General features: G+C 37.6%; 1 protein-coding gene across 6 annotated transcripts in view; it reads left to right on the top strand.

The window, feature by feature from the left end:
- Positions 1-13,692, top strand: part of klhl2 (kelch-like family member 2) — a 172,229-nt gene that overhangs the window by 80,037 nt on the left and 78,500 nt on the right. Inside the window, exon 1 of one of the 6 annotated variants that reach the window (XM_059964860.1) lies at positions 6,071-6,170. The exons of the other annotated variants lie outside the window; for them this stretch is intronic. The gene's annotated coding sequence lies outside the window, so the exon portion shown is untranslated. Of the gene's footprint in view, positions 1-6,070; positions 6,171-13,692 lie in introns of those variants that run through there. 6 annotated transcript variants of the gene reach the window in all.

Here is a 13,692-nt window from a genome sequence, read left to right on the forward strand (position 1 = left end):
GATGCTGCCTGGATTAGAGAGCATGTCTATGAGGAAAGGTTAAGTGACTAGAGTTTTTCAATCACCAACACAGGAAAATGAGAAGCAACTTGATAGGGGTGTGTAAGATGACAAGAATCATCGATGAAGTGGACAGCCAGCATCTTTTTCTCAATGCCAGGGGTGATTGGAGAAGCTGATACGACAGGGACATTTAAAGACCCTGAGATAGGCACATTGATGAGAGAAAAATGGAGTGTTATGGGCTATATAGATGGGAAGAATTAAATTGATCATGGAGTAGGTTTATATAGCAGCAGAAGTGTGATCACTCGAGTCCAGTTTGATGTTCTCCTAAGGGGTCCTCTGGTGACTGTAGAGGCCGCTCTGGCATCCACATATTCTGGTGCTGTGTGGACAGGAGTAAGTGGTGCCTGTGGTTAATGGTTCGGTCTTTTGGTCATTCAGTCTCTCCTTTCACTGCAGCTGCTTGTTCTCTGTGGCCCAGTGGAGATCACTGTCATGTACCACAGCTCCCTCTTCAACAGATTTTCTCCAAGTGCATCTACTGAATACAATGCCTTCCTGATTTTTCGATGTAACGATGAATTTCTTCAGGCTGATTGTGATGTAATTGCAACATCTCCTTTCCTCCCAGTCGAAGGAAAATCGATGAGCTCCTGGTGGGTAAAGGTTCTGTTTGGGGAGACTTAGTGAGGTGTCCGGCTGATATGATCCAGTGGAGCTGGTCTTGCTTTATTGTAATGGAAATGCTGTTCATGTTGGCTTCTTCTAGTATGCTGGTGTTAGTGTGTCCATCCATCAGATAATCCTCAAAATCTCTCGTAAACTCTTTGGTGCTATTGTTCCAGAGCTTTCAGATGTCTTCTGTAGGTGGTCCATGATTCAGCTCCATTTAGTAATGTAGGAAGGACGACTGGTCTATAAACCAAAAGATCTCTTTAGACCTTGTGGGGTGAATGAAATTGCTGGAGAGAGTTACTGGGTAGATTCAGAGCAGCTTCTTTATTTGATAAAGCAAAGCATCATACAGAGATGCTTTCGGTGGAAAGGTTTGCTGGCCCAACATGGGGATCAATATTTATGTGCTAAACATACAGGACAATTCCATATTTACAAAGTATATACAATGCTTTCTTTTGAAATGACATACAAACTTCACACGTTCTGATTTGCATCCACCCCACAGACGTGGGGATTCACAGCTTTTTAGGAAATGCATTGTTCCAAATTAAATCCATGATGCATTTTCACGGAACAGACGACTGGCAGCCAAAGCCATTTGCTAAATGTAAATGACCGAAGCCCAAAAATCATTCTAACAGACCTGTAGGTCACAGTCACCAAAGACCCTTTTCTGAAATATTGCTTAGGCTCCACTAGCACTACTTAGGCGATGGTTGATTTCTGAGTTGATGTCTGCTTTTGAGGAGAGAATGTTGCCAAGATGGGGAAAGTGGTCTACATTTTCAAGGTGATATCAACGTGTATGGAGGGCTGGATAAATGGCTTGTTGGCTGGGTGCAAATATAAGACCTGTGGCTTTTTTATATTTGAAACGACCCAGGGCCCTATATGTCTCATCAAAGACATTCAGGATACATTGAGGGTCTCTTTCAGAGTGTGATGTGATGATGCTCCATGATAGTGGTGTTGTTGACCTTGGTCTAGGCCTTGAGGGGAGGGAACAACACTGGGATGGAACCAGTGATCAACACGACCAAGGGCGGCATCCTCCAGGCGGTTCACAAAACTACTTCTTTTACATCTAGTTCTGCACTTGTTGGAGCCTATGATCTACGTTTTGACAGTGTGTTTTCGGGTCGTTTGAGCAGTCTAGCACATTGCCGTTTCTGAGGGTGTTTGGTGAGGTTTTGAGCAAAGTGTGTAGGCTGGGGGAGATGAGACACAAGCCCATGATCGACTCCATTTCTCACTGACCTCGCTGACTGAAGTGTCAAGGAACATTAAAATGTGAGTGGAGAAGGTGAGCAGGTGTGCAGGCCATCTACCAGCCTCTTGCTGCTGCCGGAAGGTGTCTGCATGTTATGGTTTCTCTGTCCCTCTTGCTGCTTCTGGAGGGAAGGCCCCTCTATTCGAATGGTCTCTCTCTCCATCTTGCTCAATGTTGCTGGAGTCCTGGGTCTTGGGCAAGGTTTAACTGACATGGGTTTGTGGATTGGACTCCATAGTTCATGGTATGATGTGTTTCTGTTTTCTGGTCTCCCCTTTTTGTGTGTTGTTGTTTTGGGTGTTTTTGATTGGGCTGCCTGCAGATAATGAATGTCACAGCTTGTTGATTGAATTGAAGCGAACTGAACTGAATTCGGCTGGAATCTTTCAATTTTGTTTAATATTCTGGTTTTTTTTGCTGTTTGCACAATTTGTTTTTTTTGAACATGGGTAGGGGGTCCCAAGTCAAGTCACTTTTTATTGTCATTTCGACCATAACTGCTGGTACAGTACACAGTAAAAACTAGATGTTTTTCAGGACCATGGTGTTACATGACACAGTAGAAAAACTACACTGAGCTATGTAAAAACAACACAGAAAAAAAATACTAGACTACAGACCTACCCAGGACTGCATAAAGTGCATATAACAGTTCAGGCATTACAATAAATAATAAACAAGACAATAGGCACAGTAGAGGGCAGTAAGTTGGTGTCAGTCCAGACTCTGGGTATTAAGGAGTCTGATCGCTTGGGGGAAGAAACTGTTGCATAGTCTGGTCATGAGAGCCCGAATGCTTCGGTGCCTTTTCCCAGATGGCAGGAGGGAGAAGAGATTGTATGAGGGGTGTGTGGGGTCCTTCATAATGCTGTTTCCTTTGCGGATGCAATATGTAGTGTAATCGTCTGTAATGGCGGGAAGAAAGACCCCGATGATCCCTTCAGCTGACCTCAATATCCGCTGCAGGGTCTTGCGATCTGAGATGGTGCAATTTCTGAACCAGGCAGTGATGCAGCTGCTCAGGATGCTCTCAATACAACCCCTGTCGAATGTGATGAGGATGGGGGGTGGGGGGGTGGTGGGAGATGGGCTTCCCTCAGCCTTCACAGAAAGTAGAGATGCTGCTGGGCTTTTTTTGCTATGGAGCTGGTGTTGAGGGACCAGGTGAGATTCTCCGCCTATTGATACTTTGCTTTGAAAGGGTTCCATGGTTTTCTTTGTATCATGGCTGCCTGTAGGAAGATGAATCTCAGAATTGTAAACAACATACATACTTCGATAATAAATGTACCTTGAATACTTGAGCTGTTCACTTTGCCTCTATATTGACTTGCAACGTAGTTAGTTGTGGGCAATGCTTTTTTTTGATGTTGTATAGCTGGGAGTGAAGATTGATGTAATGGTTTCCCATTTTTGATGCTTGGGTAAATGGTAGTGAAGCAAAATATTCTGATTTTTTTTTTGTAGGTTTTCATTGCATCAAATGAGTGGGTGAGAGTGTGTAATGCAGACAATTCATACTTTGTCAATTGTCAGTGAATTTGAGATTACGACAGCAGTACTTTTGGATGTGTGGTTGTGTCTTGTGGGCAAAGAGGAAATGAAAGCCGGGGGGTGGGGGGGGGGAAATAACATCTTTCCTTTTAGAGAGGTTGAGGTGTCAGGATGCATAGCAATGAGAGCTCTTGTGTGGATTTGTACCGTATACAAAAGTTTTCTTTTCAATCTGTAGTTGTTTTGACATTCAGCACAAAGGATTTATTCTTCTGGCAGCACAGCACATTCTGTAAATCTGTACTGCAGTGCCCTGGATGTTCTGTGAAGTTGCTGATTGAAGCCAGTGTTGAAGAAAGCATTTGAGCCTTCCTGATAGTTTGAAATCACAAAAGGTTGTGAATGGCCATGTGGAAAAAACATCCTGGTGGTTTTGTTTTCTTTCCACAAGTGTTCTGTGATCTGCATTTTCTGGTTTTCTTTTAGCAGCTGTTGGAAGAGTTGTAATTTTAAAATTTAATTTCCTTATGAACCAAGTTAGAGTTTCAACGTGGTTGAGGTATCCATGCAGTGTAGTAAATTGCTTCATTGTTTTAACCATCTGAATATAATTCCAGTACAGTGTATTAAAGTGGCTAATTAGCAGTCAGTTAATCCAAATCTTTGATATTGTTGAGATCCAGTGCGGTGTAGGCCTTCCCAGCAGTCCGAGGTAGCTGAGAGAACCTCAGGAGAAAGCTTTTCAATCTAGCCGCAACTGCTCTCAGGATGTGGTTTTTCATTCTAGAACGAAAGAGAAGTCCTCCTTTTACAAAGAAAGGCGCTTCCCTTCCTCCAACTTCTGTCTCTTTCACCAGTCAACTTCCCAGCTCTTTACTTCATCCCTTGCTATCCAGGTTTCTCCTATCACCCAGTGTTTCTCTCTCCCCTTCACCCCCCCCCCCCACCTTGTAAATCTACTCCTCAGCGTTTTTTCTCCAGTCCTGCCAAAGGTTTCAGCCCGAAACGTTGACTGCACTTTTTTCCATAGATGCTGCTTGGCCTGCTGAGTTCCTCCAGTATTCAGTGTGTGTGCCACAAACAGCAAATGTAATTGGGCGAATGTAATGAAAAAGGATTTGTGTTTTACAAATTTATGAAGAGTTTATTTGAGGTTGTTATGAGCAGTATGGACAATGGAAACTCTGTAGATGTAATTTCTAAAAGCCAGGAAATTTATAATGCCACAGAAGGTAAGGGCTTATGGAGTAAGGATTGCAGTGGTTTATGTGTGTGAATTAAAGTCTAGAGATTCAGGAGTCACTGTCAAATTGGCATGCTTTGACAAGTGGTGCATTGTGGTTTGCGGCAAGACTTATTACTTTTATAGTGTTTTAATTGACCAAATGTGAGGTGTAAAGTTCTCTGATGCAAAGGTTAAGGGGTGACCATAATGTGTAAAAGAACATAGACAGGGGGAACATCACGTGATGACGTAGGATCAAGACGCTGGAACCCAGCCCTCCCGTAAAAAAGTTAATAAATTAATGTTTAAGTGAAGAAAAGTTAATCAATACTTTTTTAAGGTTACTTATAAACTGCTCGGGATTGTTTTAAGCTATGCCTCATAAACAGAGGACGAAGAAAACTACCACCGCGAAGACCGCTCAAGTTGGAACAGAATCAAGGCCTACTTCTACCGAAGAACCGCGGACTCAGGTACAACACACCACCGGTGAAACAGAACAAGAGACTGCGGCAGCATCGGCCATTTCTAAAGGAAAAGATCAACGAGAATTGCGCAAGCGTAAAGGAACGAGCATGCGCAAACGAGAGCAACCAGAACTACAAAACCCAGCAGCGACTGAAACCGACAGTGAAAGTGAATCTGAGAGAGAGCTGGACTCTCTGGAAAAATCAGACGAAGATGGAGATCAAAGTTCCTCTGAAAATACAAAAAAGACATTGAGGCAAATAATGTATAAATTAAATGCATTAAAAGAAATTAAAAGTAACCAAAAAGTAATTAAAGAAAAAATAATAAATATGGAAGCTATGTTTGATAAAATGACAAAGAAACAGGAAAAAATGGAAAAGAAAATTACAGATTTGGAAGTCAAAATGGAAGAAATGGATGGAAGAATGAAGAATATGGAAGATGATAATGATGCCTGGACATCAGAAAGAAAACAACTCGTGGGAAAAATTGATAAGTTTGAAAATTTTAGTAGACGCAACAATATTAAAATTGTTGGACTTAAAGAAGATACGGAAGGAGAAGACCCAATAAATTTTTTTCAAAAATGGATTCCTGAAAAATTGGAAATGGGAGAAGAAACTTTAATTGAGATTGAAAGGGTGCACAGAGCCTTAAGGCCAAGATCTCAAGATGATCAAAATCCGCGATCAATTTTGATAAGATGTTTAAGATACCAGGATAAAGAAAAGATTTTGAGGGCGGCTGCCCAAGGTGCCAAAAGAAGAAAGGGTCCATTGATGATAGCAGAGAAACCAGTTCTTTTTTTATCCTGATATAAGTTATAACCTTTTGAAGAGAAAGAAAGAATTTAATCCAGCTAAAAAAGTCTTATGGGAAAAAGGTTATAAGTTTTTAATGCGTCACCAGCAACACTGATAATTTTTTTGGAGGAGGGAAAAAGGTTTTTTCCCGATTATCGTGATGCGGAGGTGTTCGCACAAAAACTTCCATCTATTCGCTAATTAAACATAGAGACTTCTAAAGGTAATGGTTAAAGACGAAGACAGAGATAGCGAATGGAACTGATGGACATTTAAAGATGATATAAGGGAGAAAAGTAAAATTTTGGAAATATTAATTGAGAATAGTATGTTTTTTCTTTTTTTATATATATACTTTTTATGTTGCGGGGGGGCTGGGGACCTTTGAATCGGTTACTACGGGATTCACGTGTGTAATCATGGCGATTGCCATGACCCGTACAATAGAGGGGGGTAATGTTGTGTTTTTTTTCTTTCACAACATTAGTAGGGGGGTATTTTGTTGTTTTCTTTATTTTCTATTTTTCTTCTATTCTTTTGCCTGGATGATTGGTGGGGACACACATAGCAACATGGAGACTTCTAAAAAGATTTCCCAAGATACCATGAAAGTTGAAAGATTAGGTATTATTATAGATTGGAGTAACATAATTAAAAATAATGACTAATTTATTGAATTTTTAAAGTTTTAATGTTAATGGGCTTAATGGACCAATAAAAAGAAAAAGAATTTTAACATATATTAAAAAAAATGAAAATAGATATAGCTTTCTTACAAGAAACTCATTTAACGGATATAGAACATCAGAAATTGAAAAGAGGCTGGGTTGGAAATGTTATTGCAGCTTCATTTAACTCAAAGGCAAGAAGAGTTGCAATTTTGGTTAATAAAAATTTACCAATTAAAATACAAAATGTATTGATTCGGCAGGAAGATATTTAATTATACATTGTCAAATTTTTTCAGAATTATGGACTCTTATGAATATTTATGCACCAAATGAAAATGATGTAAAATTTATACAGGAGGTCTTTCTGAATTTGGCTAACGCACATGATAAAATATTAATAGGTGGAGATTTTAATTTTTGTTTAGATCCAGTTTTAGATAGATCAACAAAGGCTATTACAAAATCAAAAGTAGCAAAATTAACTATCATTGATGAAAGACTTAAATTTGATTGATAATATGGAGAAGAATCAATCCAAAAGAAAGGGATTATTCATTTTATTCAAATAGACATAAAACATACTCAAGGATAGATTTTTTCCTATTATCAACAAATACTCAAGATAGAGTGAAAAATGTGGAATATAAAGCAAGAATATTGTCTGATCACTCTCCTTTAATAATGACAATGATAATGATAGATAAAGAGGAATCAATTTATAGATGGAGATTTAATTCAATTCTACTAAAACGTCAAGATTTTTGTGATTTTATGAAAAAGCAGATTCAGTTCTTTTTAGACACAAATTTACATTCAGTTGATGATAAATTTATATTGTGGGAAGCAATGAAAGCATATTTGAGAGGCCAGATAATAAGTTATACTTCTAAAATTAAGAAGGAATATATGATAGAAATAGATCAATTGGAAAAAGAGATTATAAAATGAGAAAAAGAATCTCAAAGAAATATGACAGAAGAAAAACGAAGACAACTTATTAATAAGAAGTTAAAATATAATACACTGCAGACATATTGAACAGAAAAAGCAATTATGAGAACTAAACAGAGATATTATGAACTAGGGCAGGGGTCAGCAACCTTTACCACTGAAGGAGCCACTTGGACCCGTTTCCCACAGAAAAGAAAACAGTGGGAGCCGCAAAACCCGTTTGACATTTAAAATGAAATAACACTGCATACAACGTTTTGTTTTGCCTTTATGCTATGTATAAACAAACTATAATGTGTTGCATTTATGAAATTGATGAACTCCTGCAGAGAAAATGAAATTACATTTCTGCATGCAACAAAAACATTTTGAACTCCGAAAAAAAGACGTTGGGTTGAAGGTTACTTTTAAGTAAAATACTCAACGTCTATTTGAGTCCTTCTTGTATTTATGAAAAACGCCAGATTTAAATTTGCCGCCAGCAGCAAACCAAAAATAACGTCAGCCAGCTGTCAACCTGAAAAATAAAAGGACTATTTCACTGAACAATGAAAACATGAATATACGTAAAATAATAGGCAATTAAAATATTTATCATACTTGTTCAGGTTGACTCACACCTGACAATGCAGTCGTATTCAGTAGGGATGGATCGATGCTTAGGGGAGTGACCGGGAAGGATAATGTGTTTTTTTCCTCTCTGAACTCACAGAAGCGTTTCCCAAATGATGTTTGCATTGCGATGATTGCAGAATGTAAATACTCCGAATTTATCATGTCGTGACCTTGTTTGAACTCTCTCAAATTGGGGAAGTGAGACAATGTGCCTTTCTGTAAATCTCTGGCAAGCAATGTCAACTTGCGCTCGAATGCCAAAACATCCTCCAACATGTGCAGGGCTGTACATCCTTACCCCTGAAGAGCTGTGTTCAGCGTGTTCAGGTGCGCTGTCATGTCTACCATGAAGTGTAGCTTTTCCAGCCACTCTGGCTGTTCCAGCTCAGGAAAGGTGAGCCCTTTGCTGCCCAGGAAAGTTTTCACTTCTTCCAGACACGCAACAAAGTGTTTCAGCACCTTCCCTCTGGACAGCCAGCGATAAAAACACGTTGTAGCGGTGTGCTACACGCAGTCAGTAAACTGCAGTCAAAGATAGCTTTATTCGAACTAAATAGCCTTGCTTTTAAGCCTCCCTCAACCCGCCCCCCATGGGCGCGGATGCTGCAAAAGACACGTACTCACAAACCCCCGTAGGCTATCTCCCTTAGCCTGAACGCTGGCTAATTGTGAGCCGGTTCGGATGTGTCAGGAAATGGGTCACCACAGCGTCTTATTTAGATTGTACAAGATCACCATAATCTTCAAATTTAGATTTACATTTCAAAAACTAACAAACTAACATAAAATACATTTTAATTAAATACTGACCATGTAGCGGTGTGCTACACGCAGTGCTAAAATTACGACACGGAGTCGGTAACTGCAGTCGAAGGAAAAAACTTTATTCGAAATCTTCAGCCTCACTTTTAAGCCTCCCTCAACCTGCCCCCCATGGCGCAGAGGCTCCAAAGCTCTGTGCTCGCAAACCCCCGTAGGCTATCTAATTGTGAGTCGGTTCGGATGTGCCAGGAAAAGGGTCGCCACAACCAATTATTTCCCAAAGCAACAGGGAGCCGCAGCACAGACGTAAAAGAGCCACATGTGGCTCCGGAGCCGCGGGTTGTCGACCCCCGAACTAGGTGAAATATCACAAAGTTCTTGCATGGCAGTTAAAAACAGATCAGATTTCTAAAACAATAAATGCAATTCGAACAAAAGTGAATGAAATTACTTATAAGCCTCTAGAAATTAATGAGGCTTTTAAGAATTTTTATTCTGAGTTGTATAAATCAGAATCAAAGAATGATGACGTTAAGAGAAGAATTTTTATCACAAATAACTCTTCCAAAATTAAATACAGAAGAACAGAAGGGATTAGGTATGCCTTTTACATTGAAGGAAGTTGAAGAAGCTCTGGGATCACTTCAAAGTAATAAATCTCCAGGAGAAGATGGTTTTCCGCCTGAATTTTATAAAAAGTTTAAAGATTTATTAATTCCTCCTTTTATGGAGTTAATACATTAAGCGGAAAGAACGCATAAACTTCCAGAATCTTTTTCAACAGCTATTTTAATAGTATTGCCAAAAAAAGATAGAGACCTTTTAAAACCGGCATCATATAGACCTATTTCTTTATTAAACACAGATTATAAAATAATAGCAAAAATCTTATCTAATAGATTATCTAAATGCCTACCAAAATTAGTGCATATGGATCAAACAGGATTTATCAAAAATAGACAATCGGCAGATAATGTAACCCGGTTATTTAGTATAATCCATTTAGCGCAAAAGAGGGAGGAAACGAGTGTGGCAGTTGCCTTAGATGCAGAAAAAGCATTTGATAGATTGGAATGGGAGTTTTTATTTAAGGTATTGGAAAAATATGGATTAGGAACATCATTTATAAAATGGATTAAAACCTTAAATTCTAATCCCAAAGCTAAAGTAGTGACAAATGGTCAAATTTCAACATCATTTCAGTTAACAAGATCAACTAGGCAAGGTTGCCCATTATTATCTGCTTTGTTTGTGTTGGCAATAGAGCCACTAGCTGAATTAATTAGAATGGACCTAGATATTAAGGGTTTCAGAGTTAATCAGGAAGAATACAAGATTAACTTATTTGCTGATGATGTTCTACTTTATTTAACAGATCCATTACATTCACTACGCAAATGATCTTATAGATTAGAAGAAAATGGGAAAATATCGGGTTATAAAATAAGTTGGGATAAAAGTGAAATTTTACCTCTTACTAAAGGAGATTACAATCAATGTCGATTAATAACTCAATTTAGATGGCCAACAAATGTTATAAAATATTTAGGTATAAGAGTTGATAATGACATAAAAAACTTATACAAATTAAATTATTCACCACTTTGAAAAAAATTCAGGAAGATCTTGATAAATTACCAATAACATTAGTAGGTAGAGTAAATACTATAAAAATGAATATATTCCCTAGACTACAATAATTATTTCAATCATTACCAATACAATTACCCCAGAAGTTTTTTCACGAGTTAAACAAATATGTGAGGAAATTTCTCTGGAAAGGTAAGATGTCAAGAATATCGTTGGAAAAATTGACATGGAAATTTGATCTAGGAGGATTACAACTTCCAAATTTTAAGAATTATTATAAAGCAAATCAACTTAGATTTATTGCATCTTTTTTCGCGAAAGATAAACCGGCATGGATTAGAATAGAATTAGATAAAATAGGAGAAAACGTACCAGAAGATTTTATATACAAATGGGAATCTAAATGGATACGGGAAAAGAAAGAATCTCCTATATTAAAACATTTGATTGACTTATGGAATAAGATAAATGTTGATGATGAGACAAAAAAATCTTTATTAGCAAAGAGATCTTTAATTCAAAATAGACTTATTCCTTTCACAATGGACAATCAACTTTTATATAATTGGTTTCAAAAAGGCATTAGATATATAGGAGATTGTTTTGAAGGAGGTATATTAATGTCATATGATCAATTAAAGAATAAATATAAAGTATCAAATAACACTTTATTTTGTTACTTTCAATTAAGGGCTTATTTAAGAGAAAAATTAGGTCAAACAATGTTATTGCCGAAATCTAATGGAATAGAAATTTTAATTCAAAAAGGAAATATTAAATAATTTATATCTTGTATGTATAATTTGATTCAAAAACAGGCAATTAAACAAGGAGTCCATAAGTCAAGACAAAAATGGGAAAGTGATTTGAATATTAAAATTGGTCAAGACTATGTCTTGATAGTATGACAAATACAATAAATGTTCGGTTAAGATTAGTGCAGTATAATTTTCTACATCAATTATATATTACACCACAAAAAATAAATAAATTAAATCCAAATTTATCGGATCAGTGTTTCCGATGTAACCAGGAAATTGGTACTTTTTTACATTCTACATGTCTTGCTCTAAAATTCAACCTTTTTGGACAAATTTAAGACTTTTACTGGAACAAATTACAGGAACACAATTTCCTCATAATCCAATTATTACTCTTACTAGGTGATATTGAAGGGATAAAACCGAAACTCAAACTAAATAAATATCAGAAAGAATTCATAAAAATTGCACTGGCAGTAGCCAAAAAAGCTATTGCAGTTACTTGGAAATCGGATACATATTTAAGTATAGACTCTTGGAAGAAAGAAATCTATGGCTGTATTCCATTAGAAAAAATTACTTATAATTTAAGAGATAAATATGAAACATTTCTGAAAATTTGGAGCTCTGAAGATGAAACAATTGGTTATTTGGGGAAAGAAATAAATATATATATTAAAGTTATTACGAACTCCATGGAGCATGTGGAGATCTTCCAACAACCAGGCACTCTTTTTTTTCTCTTTCTTTCTCTTTTTTTCTATAGGGCAGTTAGGGGGGAGGGGGGAAGGGTTATATACTTTTTTTCATACTTTACTTTGTATCTACTTAAAAATGCAATAAAAAAAAGCTTTCAGAAAAAAAAAAGACAGGACTAAATATATAGATGCTCTGAAGATGAAACAGTTGGATATTTGGGGAAATAAATAAATATATATACTAAAGTTATTACGAATTCCATGGAGCATGTGGAGATCTTCCAACAACCAGGCACTCTTTCTTTCTTTCTCTTTTTTTTTCTATAGGGCAGTTAGGGGGGAGGGGTTAAGGGGAGGGGGGAAGGGTTATATACATTTTTTTTCATACTTTGTAACTACTTAAAAATGCAATAAAAATAAGTTTTCAAAAAAAAAGAACATAGGTTGGAGAATTGATGAAATCTGGCAAATATAATTTAATATGGGTTTTGAGAGGTTATAAAGTTCTGTAGAAAAAAAATGCAGAACAAAATGCATGTGGTATGAAACCTTAAGTGTATTTTGTCCTTGTACAAGAAATGCAGTAGTGCAGATGCATTACGTAATGGAGGCTTTGACTTCTATTGTACAGAGTTGATGGAAAAGGAGAAGGAGGTCTTGGTTCAGCTGTATGTGAAATTGGCGAAGCTACCTGGAGAGCCGCAAACATTTTGGTTTTCCTTGTTTTATAGATGGTCTGGTATGGGTTTGTTAGATTGATTCCTCGCGTACAGGAATTGCCTTATGAGGAAAGGTTGAGCAGAATGATTCTGTACTCTGTGGAGTTCAGTTGATCTAATTGAAAGGTGGGACACTGGAGAACTTGACATGGTAGATGTGGGGGGAGGAGAGGTGAATATTGAAGTGCAATTTAAATTGCTTAATATTAAGATAAATATCAATTTCTTTGATTGTTGTTCTTTGCACTTCTCTAACTTAGACAGGTTTGGATGCTGGAATATAAAGGAACTTTCTGAGAACAAAGTTATAGGGATCAAAGAGGAAACTGAAGTCGCAGCTCAAATTGCCGTTGTTAAGTAGCACAGATGTTTAAAGAAGTCCTCTCCTTTGGGCCGTTCCTGCTTCGTTTCTTCTCTATCATTCTGTGACCTGACTCGATGTTTGCACATGGTGGAGATGTTAGTGTTCTGTCATTGCATGCAACCAACCGCTGTAAAACAATTATCATCAAATTTAATGATGCCTTCAAGTTTAGATCAGAAGGAATAAAGTGTTGTAAGATCACAGCTGTAGGCTACAGCAAATATGAGATATTAACATGGCTGAAAACTCCATAGTTCTTTATTTGATCTGCACAATCAACAGCTCATGAAAGAGCTGTGAGTGCTGGACATGTGGAAGAAAAACATCTGAGGTGCCACGGTAGTGTAGTGGTTAACAGAATGCTTTCCAGTGCCAGTGACACGGGTTCAAATCCCACTGCTGCCTGCCAGGATTCTGTACATTCTCCCCATGACTGCGTGGGTTTCCTCCGCGTGCTCTGGTTTCCTCCCACAGTCCAAAGACATACCAGTTGGCAGGTTAATTGGTCATTGTAAATTGTCCTGTGATTAGACGAGGATTAAATTGGGGGAGAGGGTTGGGTTGCTGGGTGGTGTGTCTCAAAGGGCTGGGAAGTTTCTATTCTGTGCTGCATT

This window comes from Hypanus sabinus, chromosome 3, assembly GCF_030144855.1.
Source record: "Hypanus sabinus isolate sHypSab1 chromosome 3, sHypSab1.hap1, whole genome shotgun sequence".
NCBI classification, from domain to species: domain Eukaryota; kingdom Metazoa; phylum Chordata; class Chondrichthyes; order Myliobatiformes; family Dasyatidae; genus Hypanus; species Hypanus sabinus.